The sequence below is a fragment of the Somniosus microcephalus genome, chromosome 12 (genome assembly GCF_052327205.1).
Source record: "Somniosus microcephalus isolate GS21.2 chromosome 12, FLI_Smic_1.0, whole genome shotgun sequence".
In the NCBI taxonomy this organism is placed as follows: Eukaryota; Metazoa; Chordata; class Chondrichthyes; order Squaliformes; family Somniosidae; genus Somniosus; species Somniosus microcephalus.
Genome location: NC_140998.1, coordinates 195,565,073 through 195,582,461, shown reverse-complemented (window position 1 = coordinate 195,582,461; position 17,389 = coordinate 195,565,073). Strand labels below are relative to the sequence as shown.

At 45.2% G+C, this 17,389-nt stretch overlaps 1 long non-coding RNA gene and 1 pseudogene across 1 annotated transcript; one reads left to right on the top strand and one right to left on the bottom strand.

The window, feature by feature from the left end:
* LOC147109852 (uncharacterized) overlaps positions 1-17,389 on the bottom strand; it is a 156,759-nt pseudogene that overhangs the window by 33,081 nt on the left and 106,289 nt on the right.
* On the top strand, positions 2,977-15,743 carry LOC147109855 (uncharacterized). The gene is made up of 2 exons (XR_015080362.1): positions 2,977-5,388; positions 15,344-15,743. It is a non-coding gene; the product is annotated as an uncharacterized LOC147109855 (long non-coding RNA).

Here is a 17,389-nt window from a genome sequence, read left to right as displayed (position 1 = left end):
ACACAGCCTGGCAATATATTTGTGTGGAAATTGCCCTGAATGGAGAATGTGCCCACAACTCAATGCTCCTATTCATAAAGAGAGGGATTGCCTTGGTTAGGGTTACGGTTGCATAGTGGTTCTGTTACTGGACTAGTAATCCAGAGGCCTGGACTAATGACCCAGCGACATGAATTCAAATCACATGATGGCAGCTGGAGAATTTAAATTCAGTTAATTAAATAAATCTGGAATAAAAAGCTAGTGTCAGTAATGGTGACCATGAAACTACCGGATTGTCATAAAAACCCATCTGGTTCACTAATGTCCTTTAGGGAAGGAAATCTGCCATCCTTACCCGGTCTGGCCTATATGTGACTGCAGACCCACAACAATGTGGTTGACTCTTAACTGCCCTCTGAAATGACAGCTCACCACCACCTTCTGAAGGGCCATTCGGGATGGGCTCAACATGCGGGCCTTGCCAGCGACGCCCACATCCCGTGAATCAATTAAAAAAAGGTTGCTATATGTAGTGGCATCATAAGGACATTGATGTTCAATGCATTATCGCTGGAGTTAGCAAAAGCAGAGTTATTGTGTGAAACCAGTAGCAGTGGAGAGAAGTGTACTGTTCTGTTTTACTTTATGTAGAAATGAGTGAAACTGGAAGGAAAATAAGGATTGCATTTTTGTTCCCTTTAAAAAAAATGTGACTGGTCTCCATCCAGCGTGGCTTTTCCCCCATTCTTTGTGCTAAACCATTAAATTATTATCATTAAATACTAAACCAAGAATAAAATCAATAAATATTGGAATAAAGGACGTGAACTCTGCATCTCAGATGCCATCACTGCCCTGCCTTTCCCTTGGTCCTGTGAGTGACCATCAGCTGTCACAAATGTAAAGCTCCTTCCTTCGGACTCTCCAATGGGTGCAATAGGGATCAGTGACATACTACTAAAGAAGAACTGTGAAAAGAAGGCTCTTAGAGGTCCAGGGTCTGAGTGCTGTGCTCCCAGCACCCCAGCATAACATAAAAGCTCCTTTTCATCTGATCAGTCCGAGTTGGATTTAAATCCAGATGCCATCACAGATATACCGCTTTGGATACTGTTGGGGGGGATGGCTTATCAGAGGAAGGCAGCAGCAGCCAACTTCCTGGCAACAGGGGTGGTTCTGCTGCACAGGACGGGAGGAAAAAGAAGGGTAGAGCTATAGTGATAGGTGATTCTATTGTAAGGGGAATAGATAGGCGTTTCTGCGGCCGCAAACGAGACTCCAGGATGGTGTGTTGCCTCCCTGTTGCAAGGGTCAAGGATGTCTCAGAGCTGCTGCAGAACATTTTGGAAGGGGAGGGTGAACAGCCAGTTGTCGTGGTGCATATAGGTACCAACGATATAGGTAAAAAATGGGATGCGGTCCTAAAAGCTGAATATAGGGAGTTAGGAGGTAAATTAAAAAATAGGACCTCAAACGTAGTAATCTCAGGATTTCTACCAGTGCCACGTGCTAGTCAGAGTAGAAATAGAAGGATATTTCAGATGAATACGTGGCTAGAGGAATGGTGCAAGGTGGAGGGATTCAAATTCCTGGGACATTGGAACCGGTTCTGGGGGAGTTGGGACCAGTACAAACCTGATGGTCTGCACCTGAGAAGGACCGGGACCAATGCCCTTGGGGGAGTGTTTGCTAGTGCTCTGGGGGAGGGTTTAAACTAAAATGGCAGGGGGTTGGGAACCTGAGCAGGGAGACAGAGGAAAGGGAAACAAGGATAGAAGCAAAAGACAGGAAGGAGAATAACAAAGGTGGCAGTCAGTAAATAATCATTCTAAAAGGTCTAAGAACATTAAAAAAACAAGCCTGAAGGCTTTGTGTCTTAATGCAAGGAGCATTCGTAATAAGGTGGATGAATTAGCTGCGCAAATAGAGGTAAACGAATATGATATGATTGGGATTACGGAAACATGGCTCCAGGGTGGCCAAGGCTGGGAACTCAACATACAGGGGTATTCAATATTCAGGAAAGATAGGCAAAAAGGAAAAGGAGGTGGGGTGGCATTGCTGGTTAAAGAAGGGATTAACACAATTGTAAGGAAAGATATTGGCTCCGATGATGTGGAATCTGTATGGGTAGAACTGAGAAATACCAAGGGGCAGAAAACATTAGTGGGAGTGGTATATAGACCCCCAAACAGTAATGTGGTGGTTGGGGATGGCATTAAAAGGGAAATTAGAGATGCGTGCAATAAGGGCACAGCAGTTATCATGGGTGACTTTAATCTACATATAGATTGGGCTAACCAAATTAGTAACAATACTGTGGAGGAGGAATTCCTGGAGTGTATAAGGGATGGTTTCCTGGCCCAATATGTCGAGGAACCAACTAGAGATCAGACCATCTTAGACTGGGTATTATGTAATGAGAAAGGATTAATTAGCAATCTTGTTGTGCGAGGCCCCTTGGGTCGGAGCGATCATAATATGATAGAATTCTTCATTAAGAAGGAGAGTGAAGTAGTTGACTCAGAGACTAGGGTCCTGAATTTAAATAAAGGAAACTATGATGGTATGAGGCGAGAGTTGGGTAGGATTGATTGGGGAATGTCACTCAAAGGGTTGACGTTGGATAAGCAATGGCAAACATTCAAAGATCGCATGAATGGACTACAGAATCTGTTCATCCCAGTTTGGCATAAAAATAAAACAAAAATGGTGACTCAACCATGGCTAACACTAAGATCCAAGGAGAGGACATATAAATTGGCCAGAAAAAGCAGTAAACCTGAGGATTGGGAGCAGTTTAGGATTCAGCAAAGGAGGACAAAGGGATTAATTAAGAGGGGGGAAATAGAGTATGAGAGTAAGCTTGCAGGGAACATAAAAACTGACTGTAAAACCTTTTATAGATATGTGAAGAGAAAAAGATTGGTGAAGTCAAGCTTAGGTCCCTTGCAGTCAGAATCAGGGGAATTTATCATGGGGAACAAAGAAATGGCAGACCAATTAAATACATACTTTGGTTCTGTCTTCACAAAGGAGGACACAAATAACCTCCCAGAGATGTCGGGGAACATAGGGTCTAATGAGAGGGAGGAACTGAAAGAAATCAGTATTTGTAGGGAAATGGTGTTAGAGAAATTGACGGGATTGAAGGCCGATAAATCCCCAGGGCCTGATAATCTACATCCTAGGGTACTTAAGGAAGTGGCCCTAGAAATAGTAGATGCATTGCTGGTCATCTTCCAAAATTCGATAGACTCTGGAACTGTACCCATGGATTGGAGGGTAGCTAATGTTACCCCACTGTTCAAAAAAGGTGGTAGAGAGAAAGTGGGGAATTATAGACCGGTAAGCCTGACATTGGTAGTGGGGAAAATGCTAGAGTCCATTTTAAAAGATGTAATAGCAGAGCACTTGGAAAACAGTGACAGGATCGGACAAAGTCAACATGGATTTACAAAAGGTAAATCGTGCTTGACTAATCTACTGGAATTTTTTGAGGATGTAACTGGTAAAATTGATAAGGGAGAACCAGTGGATGTGGTGTATTTGGACTTTCAGAAGGCTTTCGATAAGGTCCTGCAGAAGAGATTAGCGTGTAAAGTTAAGGCACGTGGGACTGGGGGCAAGGTATTGACTTGGATAGAGAACTGGTTGGCAGACAGAAAGCAAAGAGTTGGAATAAACGGGTCTTTTTCCGAGTGGCGGGCAGTGACTAGTGGGGTACCGCAAGGATCGGTCCTAGGACCCCAGCTATTCACAATATATATTAATGATCTAGACGAGGGAATCGGATGTAATATCTCCAAGTTTGCAGATGACACAAAGCTAGGTGGGAGTGTGTACTGAAAGGAGGATGCCGAGAAACTCCAGTATGATTTGGACAGGTTGGGTGATTGGGCAGAAGCATGGCAGATGCAATATAACGTGGATAAATGTGAGGTTATCCACTTTGGTGTCAAAAACAGGAAGGCAGATTATTATCTGAATGGCAATAGAGTGGGAGAAGGGGAAGTGCAATGAGACCTGGGTGTCCTTGTGCACCAGTCGCTGAAGGTAAGCATGCAGGTGCAGCAGGCGGTTGAGAAGGCAAATGGTATTTTGGCCTTCGTAGCGAGAGGGTTTGAGTACAGGATCAAGGATGTATTGTTGCAGTTGTACAGGGCCTTGGTGAGACCACACCTTGAGTATTGTGTGCAGTTTTGGTCGCCTTATCTGAGGAAGGATGTTCTTGCCATGGAGGGAGTTCAGCGAAGATTCACCAGGCTGATACCTAGGATGGCAGGAATGACGTATGAGGAGAGATTGGGTCGATTGGATTTATACTCGCTGGAGTTTAGAAGAATGAGAGGGGATCTCATTGAAACTTATAAAATACTAACAGGACTAGATAGACTGGATGCAGGAAGGATGTTCCCGATGGCGGGGGAGTCCAGAACCAGGGGTCACAGTCTAAGGATAAGGGGTAGGCCATTTAGGACTGAGATGAGGAGGAATTTCTTCACCCAGAGAGTGGTGAACCTGTGGAATTCTCTACCACAGAAGGCAGTAGAGGCCAATTCATTAAATATATTCAAGAAGGAGTTAGATATATTTTTTAAGGCTAAAGGGATCAAGGGATATGTAGAGAAAGCAGGGACAGGGTACTGAATTTGGATGATCAGCCATGATCTCATTAAATGGCGGAGCAGGTTCAAGGGGCCGAATGGCCTACTCCTGCTCCTATCTTCTATGTTTCTATGAAAGGAAAGCCTCTGTACTGCTCTTACCTGATATTATTCTAAAGTGGTTAGATTCAACAGATGCCTTACATCGGTAAATTAAATACAAGCAATTACCAACTGTAGATGATTGGAATATTTTAATTTTCACAGGATTGAATGTACCAAAGCCAGCATTCATGTCAAGACGTAGCAGGGGGTGCCAACCCTGTGTGTATGAATCGAGTGACTCGGATGAGGATTGGACGCCTAAACCTCTTGTGAAAAACCCACCACGTAAATTGAATGTGTTTTCTTCGTTAAAATATTAAAAGTGTTTATTTTTTTAAACTTGATTGCAACCAGTTTGGCCAGGAGCTCGTACAAATTTGTTGTCAGGAGGCAGTTACTTTTAGGTTTTGCCTAACTGGAAAGATAAGTACATTGACTTATATTTTTCTTGGCTGAAATATATACTTAATGCAAGTTTTCTTTTTCTCATTTTTATCTGCATAATGTGTTGATTCTTCTTTGGGCTGGAATACACTCGATATTTTTAGAATCATCATGCTGTTAACATAAATAAACTAAATTCTGAGATTATCCAAATCACTGACATTACTTTTTTTTTTAAGAGGTGAGAATCTTTAAGCCTCCCTTTAGGAATGAAGATACCAAGAAGACTAAGAAAGAGAGCACCAGAAAGGTAATTCAGTGTGAACAGAAATTCTTATCAGACTAATGTGTCAAGGTGGAAACAAACTGCTAGAAATTCACAGCAGGCCTGTCAGCATCTGAAAGATGTATTGATACAGGGTCCTCCTCAAACATTAACCGGTCTTTCTCCTTCAGACATGAATTGACCTGCTACACACTTCCAGCATTTTCTGTCTTTATCTCTCATTTCCAGCAATTAATTTTCTTTTTAATTCTGTTGGATGAGTGCCCAATCTGCAGCCGATGACCTTGGCAACTTGACTCTATTGGTAATTATATTTCTTACTTTCTTACTTGTCCTATTTGAATTTCATGACTTGGAGATTTGGAAATGAACTATCCTTAACACTGCTTGTGGATAAATCCTCCATCAGCATCTCAAAATATGTGAACAGCAGCAGCTTGAAATATTGGCAAATTAATTGGAACATGGATTAAACTTTATATGTTAGTCACGAGGCTCCATAGTATGGATCTAACTGGTTCACAAGGACAAACTTCTTTGGTCCCTGCTGCAGCACTAAGATCTCAAGGTTCCTAGTTTGTAGCCAGGATCCCTGCTCTTGATTATTATGTTTTGAGCTCTGCTGGAAAAGTACTTGTGCGTAGTGATGCCTCCTGATACTTGAGTTCCCTGCCAATACTTGCTGTTTAGACACTTGGACAAGGCACTGGAGGACAATTAGCACCTATAGAACTGTACTTCAGTTTCTTCAGGCGAGCAGGGAGAAAACAGGAAAAGCAAGCATGGTTGCTGATAGGTATTTATTCATACAGTTAATTCCTCATCTCTGATTTTGTTTTTGTATTCTAAATTCCTGTGTACAGCCTTCACAAAAACACTTGGTGGAGTGGATGTGCTAAAGTTTGGAAAGATAATTCCATGTTCCACAGAATGAAGATCTTTGTTACATAGAAACATAGAAGATAGGAGCAGGAGTAGGCCATTCGGCCCCTTGAGCCTGCTCCGCCATTCAATGAGATCATGGCTGATCATCCAAATTCAGTACCCTGTCCCTGCTTTCTCCATATATCCCTTGATCCCTTTAGCCTTAAGAAATATATCCAACTCCTTCTTGAATATATTTAATGAATTGGCCTCAACTGCCTTCTGTGGTAAAGAATTCCACAGGTTCACCACTCTCTGGGTGAAGAAATTCCTCCTCATCTCTGTCCTACCTGTTAACAAGCAGTTAAGTGGCTATAATCCTCTTCCCGCCGCGAGGAGTCGGGTCCCTGCGCAAATCGGGGACTTGAGCACCAGGAAGATTGATTGGAGGCGGGTTGGAAGCGGGTTCAGGACCTGCTTCCAATATTTTTGATTTTGCCAGCAGTTCCCCCTCCAAACCTGCCTCCTCGAGGCTGGTAAAATCGAGCCCCTTGTTTCTGAATTCAAGGGTTCTTGTCAGACTACTTGCTCCCAGTCATGGGTGCTCTAGTTGTCATCCCCCTTGGCCTGCAACATGTCAGGGAGTTGGAGCAGAGGCAACAAAGAAGAGGACAAGCTGCTCACAGAGGGAGGGCTCTCAGCAGGTGGCCTTACCCACCTAGGGTCTTCCGAGAGCAATTCTCTAACTTCAACCTGAGCCAGGAGCAGTGTCTGAGGCATCTGCGAGTTATGAAGGAGGTGTTCACAGAAGTCTGCCACCTCTTGCAGCCAGACCTGCAGCCTCACTCCAGGGCAAGGACAGCGCCAGCAGTGGCTGTGCAGGTGACCGTGACTTTCTGAGCGTCAGGATCCTGCCAGGCTGGAGCAGGCGACATCTGTAACATCTCACAGTTCACTGTCCACTGCTGCACAAGTGAGGTGACAGGAGCTCTTTACACCAGGAAAGAGGACTTCATTGTCTTCTCCCTGACCAGAGAGAAGCAAATGGAGCATGCACTTGACTTTGCCATGATAGCGATTTCCCCATGGCGCAGGTTGCATTGCGGGCACCATATATAAATGCTTAGGAATATAGCAGTAAGCCATTGAGCCCCTCGAGCCTGTTCCACCATTCAATGAGATCATGGCTGATCTGTGACATAACTCCGTATACCCACCTTTGGCCCATATCCCTTAATACCTTTAATTGACCAAAAGCTATCAATCTCTGATTTAAAATTAACAATTGATCTAGCACCAATTGCCGTTTGCGGAAGAGAGTTCCAGACTTCTCCAACCCTTTGTGCGTAGGAGTGTTTCCTCATTTCACTCCTGAAAGGCCTGGCTCTAATTTTTGGACTATACCCCCTAGTTCTACAATTCCCAACCAACAGAAATAGTTTCTCTCTATCTACCCGATCTGTTCCCCTTAATACCTTGAAAACTTCGATCAGATCACCCCTTAACCTTCTAAATTCTAGGGAATACAATTTGTGTAATCTCTCCTCGTAACTTAACCCTTGAAGTCCGGGTATCATTCTGGTAAACCTATGCTGCCCTCCTTCCAAGGCCAATATATCCTTCCTAAGATGTGGTGCCCAGAACTGCTCACAGTACTCCAGGTGTGGTCTAACCAGGGTTTTGTATCGCTGCAGCATGACTTCTACCCCCTGTACTCTAGTCCTCTAGATATAAAGGCCAGCATTCCATAAGTCTTTTTCATTATTTTCTGTACCTGTTCATGACATTTTAATGATGTTTGTACCTGGACCCCCAAGTCTCTTTGGACCGCCACTGTTTTTAGCTTTTCATCATTTAGAAAGTATCCTGTTCTATCCTTTTTAGGTCCAAAGAGGATAACCTCTCACTTGTCTACATTGAAATCCATTTGCCACAGTTTTGGCCGTTAACTTAATCTGTATAATGCTGAGTTATACCACAACCGCAGAGGTTACCACTCGCTAAATGTGCAGTTGGTGTGTGACCATGCTCAGCATATCATGATGGTGAATGCCCAGTATCCTGGCAGCAGTCATGATGCTTTTGTTCTGCACCAGTCGGCTACTCCCTCAGTCTTTGAGACACCAAGACAAACCAGTGGGTGGCTACTGGGCGACCAGGGCTATCTCTTGACCACCTGGCTCGTGACTCCACTCCGCAACCCAACCACCCGTTTTTGGGGGCGACCGAATTTCGAGCCCTACCTGTCTTTTAGGGATTGTAGGGGGTTTTGTTCCAGGGGCTTATTGTAGGTCAGCCAGTTATGTTTTCCTGAGCTGCCCTGCCCGCTGTGTGGTAGCGAATCGCTTTCCCCTTCCTGATTCTGAGCGCAGGACTTATCGAGTGGTAACAAGGACAAACGAACAGACCAGTGGATTGGTGCAAGGAAAACCAATGTTTATTAATTAGAAAAGCTAACACTACAAGAAAACAGTATTATACAGAAGATAAAATAAATCGCTATGGATGCAATACAGTTTTACACTTAACGGGAGAAGAAACGGACACAACGAGGGAAAAATTCTAAAATCACAATTTTGTAATACCCCTTTAACTCCCACCCTTACACCTAGCTAGGTTGTCTTGTGACGGCCAGAAAGATAATGCTCACCGGTGAAACAGATGAAAAGGCCTGGCCCTTGTGCCCCGCTGCTGCCGTCGAAATGTGCTTGCGATGCTTTCTAGATGGTTTTCCTTCTTGGTTGCTAGCAGACAAACAGGACACTGGGCCGAGGCGAAGAGAGAGAGACAGAGGTGCTGGGCCGCCCCAGTTATATCCTCTCGGCAATGGGTCATTATCGCGCCTCATCAGTCTGTTCCATTGCCCGATTTGGGCTCGAAAACGTAAGACAAGAGGACCTTGATTTTGGCCCATTGACGTTGATGGCACCGATCAGTACCACAACTGCCTTTCCGTTGTTTTCTGAATGTCCTTAATTGTTCTGAATGTTCCTCAATTGTTCTGAATGTTCCTCAAGCAACTGGGACTATCTCCGCCCGAACTTAGATTGTGTAGGCAAACAATTGATAACCTGCCTCAGGGCGTGAATACAACTGAGCTTGCCTCACTGCATTGTTCAAATTAAACATGCAGTCTGTGAAGCTATCAGAAAATCCATATGGATGCCGCAGGCCCTTTGGCCATGTGTCTGACCGCAGCCATTTTGAGAGGCCCTGGATTTTTAAAACACAGTCACTCCAAGGTTTCTTTAATAACTCCAATTAATCTTCGGGGGGGGAACATATGAAATTTTGCGAATCCCTTCAGGATTGTGGGTGGTTTGTGAAGACCAAAGGTAAAGTAGTAAAACTATGCACCTAATCTCCTCTCCCATTTTCCTGAATGCACTGATTCATGCTTCCTAAGTCTAGGCTGACTTAATGTGCAGCCCTGTTGGCATTTCCTAAATGGCTGTTCTTCATGTGTTAGACTCATCATTGTTGGAGAAGATCTGTCCCTTTTTTTGTATACACGCAGAGACCCTTTCCACAACTGATGATTAGTTAGTATTTAGTGGGAATCCTGGCTAATTTTATTCCCTCCCTTGCAAAAGGGTGCTGAGGTAAATTGTAATTAGACTTGGGTGTACAGGGCACAATTTGCAGATGACACAGAACTTGGAAGTATACTGAACAGTAAGGAGGATAGTGATAGACTTCAAGACGATAGACAGCCTGGTGGAATGGGCGGACACGTGGCAGATGAAATTTAATGCAGAAAAGTGTGAAGTGATACATTTTGGAAGGAAGAACAAGGAGAGGCAATATAATGTAAAGGGTACAATTCTAAAGGGGGTGCATGAACAGAGACCTGGAGGTATATGTACACAAATCGTTGAATGTGGCAGGGCAGGTTGAGAACGTGGTTAAAAAAGCATACGGGATCCTGGGCTTCATAAATAGAGGCATAGAGTACAAAAGCAAGGAAGTTATGATGAACCTTTATAAAACACTGGTTCGGCCTTGATGTGCCTTCAATAACCACAAAACTAGAAGTTATAGACTTTAACAAGTTGGCTTTTAATCACTAAGATCAGAGCTAACATCTCAACACACTGACTGGCTCGCAGGAATGAGTCATGCAGGTTAGTCAGGAAAGAGGAAGTGAAACTATACACCGTGTGGGGGAGGGTAATATACATGAGTGCAAAACGAATACAGGCAAGAACGAATACAGGCAAGAACGAATACAGGCAAGAACAAACAGATTTCATTACATTCACCCCTTCTTTAGATTTAGTCCATCGGGGTGATGTTTCTTAAAAGTTGGTATAAGTGAGTCTGCCAGGAGGTTTTGCGGTTCTCAGTGATCGGCGCAAAGCCGGTTGGGGTGCCTCTAGGGGAGTGGATTCTGGTTCCTCCGCTGTCCGGGCCTCCGCAGTGTCTTCCAGGTTATCTGCAGTGTCCTCCAGGTTAAAGTTGGGTATTGATACCTCTGGGCGTCCTGTCTCTTTGTGTAGGTCTTCCTCGGGTAGTCTCTCATCGTTCTCTCTGCTCCCCGAGGGAGCGAGGTCTTTTATGGAAACAGTGTCCTCTCGCCCGTCAGAGTATTCGATATAGGCGTACTGAGGGTTTGCATGGAGGAGCTGTACCTTTTCCACAAGGGGGTCCGTTTTATGGCCTCTCACGTGCTTCCGCAATAGTACTGTCCCCAGGGACGTCAGCCACGCGGGTAGAGATATGCTCGAGGTCGATTTCCGGGGGAAAACGAACATCTTTTCGTGAGGGGTAGCGTTAGTGGCTGTACATAACAGAGACCTTATGGAGTGGAGCACGTCTGGGAGGACTTCCTGCCAGCGGGAGGTCGGAAGGCCTTTTGACTTTAAGGCTAATGTGACAGCCTTCCAAACAGTAGCATTCTCCCTTTCCACTTGCCCATTACCCCGGGGGTTGTAGCTAGTGGTTCTGCTAGTGGCTATCCCCTTTGAGAGCAAGAACTGGCGCAGTTCGTCACTCATAAATGACGTCCCCCTATCGCTGTGTATGTAGTTCGGCATGCCAAACATGCAGAATAGATTACCGAGACACTTGATGACCGTGGCACTGGTCATGTCTGGGCAGGGAATGGCGAAGGGGAAGCGGGAATATTCATCGATGATATTGAGGAAGTATACGTTACGGTCGGCAGAGGTAAGGGGTCCCTTGAAGTCCAGACTTAGGCGCTCGAATGGCCGTGTGGCTTTGATAAGGTGTGCACGGTCAGGCCTGTAGAAACGAGGCTTGCATTCCGCACAGATGCGGCAGGCTCTGGTCATTGCCCTGACCTCCTCGATGGAGTGGGGCAGATTGCGGGACTTTATAAAATGGTATAGTTGGGTGACCCCTGGGTGACAGAGGTCATTGTGGAGACCCTGTAATTTGTCCGTATGAATGCTGGCACACATTCCCCGCGATAGGGCGTCTGGGGGTTCATTAAGGGCTCCCGGCCTGTACATAATATCATAGTCGAACGTGGATAGTTCGATCCTCCACCTGAGTATTTTGTCATTCTTGATTTTCCCCCTTTGTTATTAAACATGAAAGCCACCGACCGCTGGTCGGTGAGCAGGGTGAAACGTTTGCCGGCTAGGTAGTGTCTCCAGTGCCGCACTGCCTCCACTATAGCCTGTGCCTCCTTCTCGACAGAAGAGTGCCTGATTTCAGGTCCCTGAAGGGTTCGGGAGAAGAAGGCCACAGGTCTCCCAGCCTGATTGAGGGTCGCAGCTAAAGCAAAGTCTGACGCATCGCTTTCGACTTGAAAGGGAATGCTTTCGTCCACTGCACACAGTGCAGCCCTTTCAATGTCCTGTTTGATACTGGTGAAAGCCTCCCGAGCTTCAGCTGATAGTGGGAAGGACGTCGATTTAATGAGGGGTCGGGCCTTATCAGAGTAATTGGGCACCCATTGGGCATAATACGAAAAAAATCCCAGGCACCTTTTTAAAGCTTTGGGATTGTGTGGCAGGGGCAGTTCCTTTAGGTGGCGTAATCGGTCAGGGTCCGGTCCAATTACCCCATCTTCCACCACACAGCCGAGGATACAGAGACGGGTTGTGTTGAAGACACATTTGTCTTCGTTGTAGGTTAGATTCAGCTTTAGGGCAGTTTTTAAAAATCTCGCAAGATTTAGATCGTGGTCTTGCTGGTTGTGCCCGCAGATAGTGACATTGTCCAGATAGGGGTAGGTAGCTTGTAGTTTATTCTCCTCAACCATGCGGTCCATCTCACGTTGGAAGACCGAGACCCCATTTGTTACCCCGAAGGGCACTCTGAGAAAATGGTAGAGGCGTCCGTTCGCCTCAAAGGCGGTGTATGGGCGGTCCTCCGTTCTAATGGGGAGCTGGTGATACGCGGATTTGAGGTCGATAGTCGAGAAGACTCGGTATTGCGCGATCTGGTTGACCATTTCTGATATGCGGGGTAAAGGGTAGGCGTCCAGCTGGGTATAAATATTAACAGTCTGGCTGTAGTCAATTACCATCCGTTTCTTTTCGCTATTTTTAACTATGACTACTTGGGCACGCCACGGACTGGTACTGCATTTAATAATGCCTTCCCGCAGGAGTCTGTCCACTTCCGCCTTGATAAAGTGTCTGTCTTCCAGACTGTACCGTCTACTTTTGGTCGCTATGGGCCGACAGTTCGGAGCGAGATTAGCGAATAAAGAGGGCGGGCTGATTTTTAAGGTTGATAGGCCACAGACTGTGAGTGGCGGCTGGGACCCGCCATATGCTAGCGTGACACTTTCGTGGTGGCACTGGAAGCCCAGGCCCAAGATTACATTAACACAGAGTTCTGGCATCATGAGGAGTTTAAAATCCTTGTAGTCCGTGCCTTTTACAGTCAGTGTTACCACACAGTAGCCCAAAATGTCCGAAGTGTGGGGCTTAGCAGCCATAGCAATTCTGCTCCGTGTAGGGGTTACCGTTAATGAGTGCTGCCGTACCAGGCTAGGGTGGATAAAACTCTCGGTACTCCCACAGTCAATTAAACATTTCGTTAAATTCCCGTTTACCTGTATGTCCATCATAGATTTTGTCAACGGGTGTGGCCTGGATTGATCCACCGTGATCGAAGCCACTGTTGGGCCCTGGGCGGCCGTTGAGTCGGGAAAAGATGGCGGATCCCAAGATGGCGGCCCGCACGGCACGCACGAGGCGGTGACTGAGTTGGAAATCGGATTCCCCCTGCAGACTTTGCTAAAATGCCCCTTTTTCTTACATTTGAAGCATGTAGCGTCCTTCGCTGGGCATCGTTGCCTGGGGTGCTTGGCCTGGCCGCAGAAGTAGCATTTCGGGCCTCGAGACATTGCCGCTGTAGTAGGACTCCTGGGTGAACTTCTGTGTGGGGACTCCGGCGGTGTAGAGCTGGTCTGAGACCTGGATGGGGAAGATGGCTGATTCCAAGATGGCGGCCCGCTCGGCACGCACGAGGCGGTGAGGGCCGCATGGCCGGAAGAATAAGAGTCAGAGTTTTTCTGGGCCACGTCCAGCGATCGCGCAGTGGCCACTGCCTTTTTTAAGTCCAGGACCTCCTTCTCCAGCAGTCTCTGCCGGATATAATTCGATTTGAGGCCCGTGATGAAGGAATCGCGGACCAATTCGTCAGAGTACACGTTGGCCGTCACGGCCTTGCAGTTACGGTCCCGGACCAAGTCCTTTAGGCCCTGTAAGAAATCGTCCATTGATTCCTCAGGTCGCTGCCTGCGTGTAGCCAGCAGATGTCTGGCGTACACTTCGTTTACTGGCCTCTGGTATTGGGCCTTCAGGATAGTGATGGCCTCCGTGTAAGAGGTGGCGTCCCGGATGAACGAATAAATCCGATGATTAACGCGAGTAGTCAGTAGGCTCAGTTTATCTACCTCGCTAGCGGATGAGGCCCTCGCGAAGAGTTCGAAGCATTTGAGCCAGTGTCCAAATTGATTTGATGCTTCAGCAGAATGTGGATCCAAGTCCAGACGCTCTGGTTTTAGGAGTCGATCCATCCTAGTATTCTTTAGCGATTAAAATTGATGTGCCTTCAATAACCACAAAACTAGAAGTTATAGACTTTAACAAGTTGGCTTTTAATCACTAAGATCAGAGCTAACATCTCAACACACTGACTGGCTCGCAGGAATGAGTCATGCAGGTTAGTCAGGAAAGAGGAAGTGAAACTATACACCGTGTGGGGGAGGGTAATATACATGAGTGCAAAACGAATACAGGCAAGAACGAATACAGGCAAGAACAAACAGATTTCATTACAGGCCTCAACTGGAGTATTGAGTCCAATTCTGGGCACCGCACTTTAGGAAGGATGCGAAAGCCTTAGAGAATGGTTCCAGGGATGAAGGACTTCAGTTATGTGGATAGACTGGAGAAGCTGGGGTTGTTCTTCTTAGAGCAGAAATGGTTGAGATGAGATTTGATAGAAGAGTTCAAAATCATGAGGGGTTTAAACAGAGTAGATAGAGAGAAACATAGAAACATAGAAGATAGAAACTGTTCCCATTGGCGGAAGGGTCGAGAATCAGAGGACACAGATTTAAGGTGATTGGCAAAAGAACCAAAGGCGACATGAGGAAAACTGTTTTACGCAGCGAGTGGTTAGGATCTGGAATTCACTGCCTGAAAGGGTGGTGGAGGCAGATTCATTGTGGCTTTCAATAGGGAATTGGATAAGTACCTGATGGAAATAAATGTGCAGGGCTCTGGAGAAAGGGCAGGGAGTGGGACTAGCTGAAGTGCTCTTGCAGAGAGCCAGCATGGGCTCGACAGGCAGAATCGCCTACCTCTGTGCTGTAACCATTCTATGATTCTATTAAGTTTACCACATTTGCTGAGATCAGCAAACTTAACAGAGGAGTACAGTATCAAACATGGGAACTTTCTGATATGTGTGGCTCAGTATTACACTGGGGAGCAACTGCATTTATCCAACGGGTAGTTGGGTAGCTTTGTTTATTAAATATTCGAAAACAACTAACGAACAGGAAAAATAGACAAACACTTTGACTTGTACACAATCTCTTTAGTAATACAGGCAGTCTTGAGGCAGCTATTCTTTCATTCAGAAGCGGTGAGATACAGTTTTACTGTCATATTCTGCATTTCAGAACCAAAAAGCCCCATCACAGATTGCATCCCAATCAGAAGAGGATAAAGCTGAAGTTTCCAGGGGCTTCACTGAGGACAATGCCTCAGCGATGGAAGAGACAGCTCCAGTTAAAAAGATCAAAAGAGAAACGAGCACCTTGCTTTGTGAAAATGAATCTTGTAGTGAATCCAATAAAGGTATTTGTCCTGGAATAAAGGATTTCAGTAAAGTATTACTATTTTGAATAATTTTTTTTTTTAATGAGGAAGAGATGCTCTATGTTGATAATGTGACCACTACCGTAGTCATTCAAATCAGATTAACACAATGTCTTGCATTATTATGTAAATGTCTACAGCATCTTCTGTGTAACCAGAAACAAACCTTACATGCAAGAATATTAAAATTAATTGGTTCAATTTTTCGTCATGATATTTTTGATTTATTCCACAGTTGTCTGCACTGGAAAGATCTTGGGGTCAGCAAATGAAACAACCAAAAAGACTGAAAGCAGAAGATACAGTTTCAGAAATAGAGAGAGAAAAGTTTATACGGAAGAAAGGGAACTTTGTGACGATGATTACCTGTGTATGTGCAAATTAACCTATCCATTTCCTCAGGGCAGGAATAATTTATTGGGCGTTTTGGTGTGATGACACATGGCCTTGGTAGGCCGGGGGATTGGTGGAGCAATACAGCATGTCAGAGTGGTGGGACAGGAGTGCAGGCCTGTGTTTGCCCACAAACAGGCACCGATTGTTCTTTTTCATTGAGGAAAAACAATCACAAATATGATCCCCAAACTATTGATAATAATTCTGGAATCTTGTAATAAAATAGAATAGGACTTTCAGTAATTATAAACTAATGGCCCCTGATTACAGGGAATAGCAGCCCCTTGTCTAAGATATTGAAGCATCCTATACCAGCCTGCAGCAGGACCTGGACAACATCCAGGCTTGGGCTGACAAGTGGCAGCTAACATTCAAACTTATGAACAGCAAACAATAACCATCTCCGAAGAATTGACGGTGCAGCCAGAATTAAGTTAGGAGTCAGCATGGTTTGGGAAGGGGTGTGGGAAGAAGATGATGGCCTAACTGAAAGGGCAAATTTGAGAAGTGACACTGTCCCCTAGTGTGATTTGCCTGATAGTTTAGAGGGACTTTTGTTACTGGATATGCAGGTTGAACTTCATTCAAAGAATGAGGAAGCTATAGGAGGTAATTCAGCCTCCTTGTGCAAAATTCCCTTGCTGCCCACTCCTAATCTTATCTGGTGCGGCACAGCCTGGAGATACTGTTGACAGTTTTTGCAATGCTGTTGTTAATTGTGGTCAGTACTCCCTTCTTGGAGTAAAGAACCGAACATGTCGCCCAGAACAAGCCCTTGTATACAACAGAGTGGGGGAAGATCTGACTGGCACTGGGTGTAATTTTCATAGAGGGAAGATGCCCCAAGTGTTTTCCCCAGCTGATAGATCATGGAAATATTGTACTTGTGTGTGGAGACTGAATTGCAATCAAACAATGAGGAAAATCAAATCTACGACAGATAATCTATCCTTTCTCAGTACTAGCACCTTTCACCTTCATGAACACTGAATAATGAATTGAGATCCTGATCCATCTTCAATTTTTATTTTATGTGTTAGTTTGTGAAGACTGCGAGACATTTTTTATTGAAGAATGCCCTGTGCATGGTCCTCCAGTGTTCATAAAGGACACGGTGGTGGAATTCAGTCAGCCAGACAGAGCACGTTTAACCCTTCCGGAGGGTCTCAGCATAGCGACTTCAAAAATTCGAAAAGCTGGTCTTGGTGTATGGAATGAAGGGCAGGTTATTCCCAAAGGCGTTCACTTTGGACCCTATGAAGGAGTAGTATCAAATGAAGAAGCAGAGGCTGTCAGTGGGTATTCATGGGCGGTAAGTGACTACTGTCGTTATCAAGTTCCTTATTTTATAAAAAAGTTCAGAACTTATTGGAATTTATTTTCTATAAATTATCCAAGGTTCCCATTCCTGGTTGCTACTCAGTGAGTCCTACTGGTAAGTAGACAGCGAG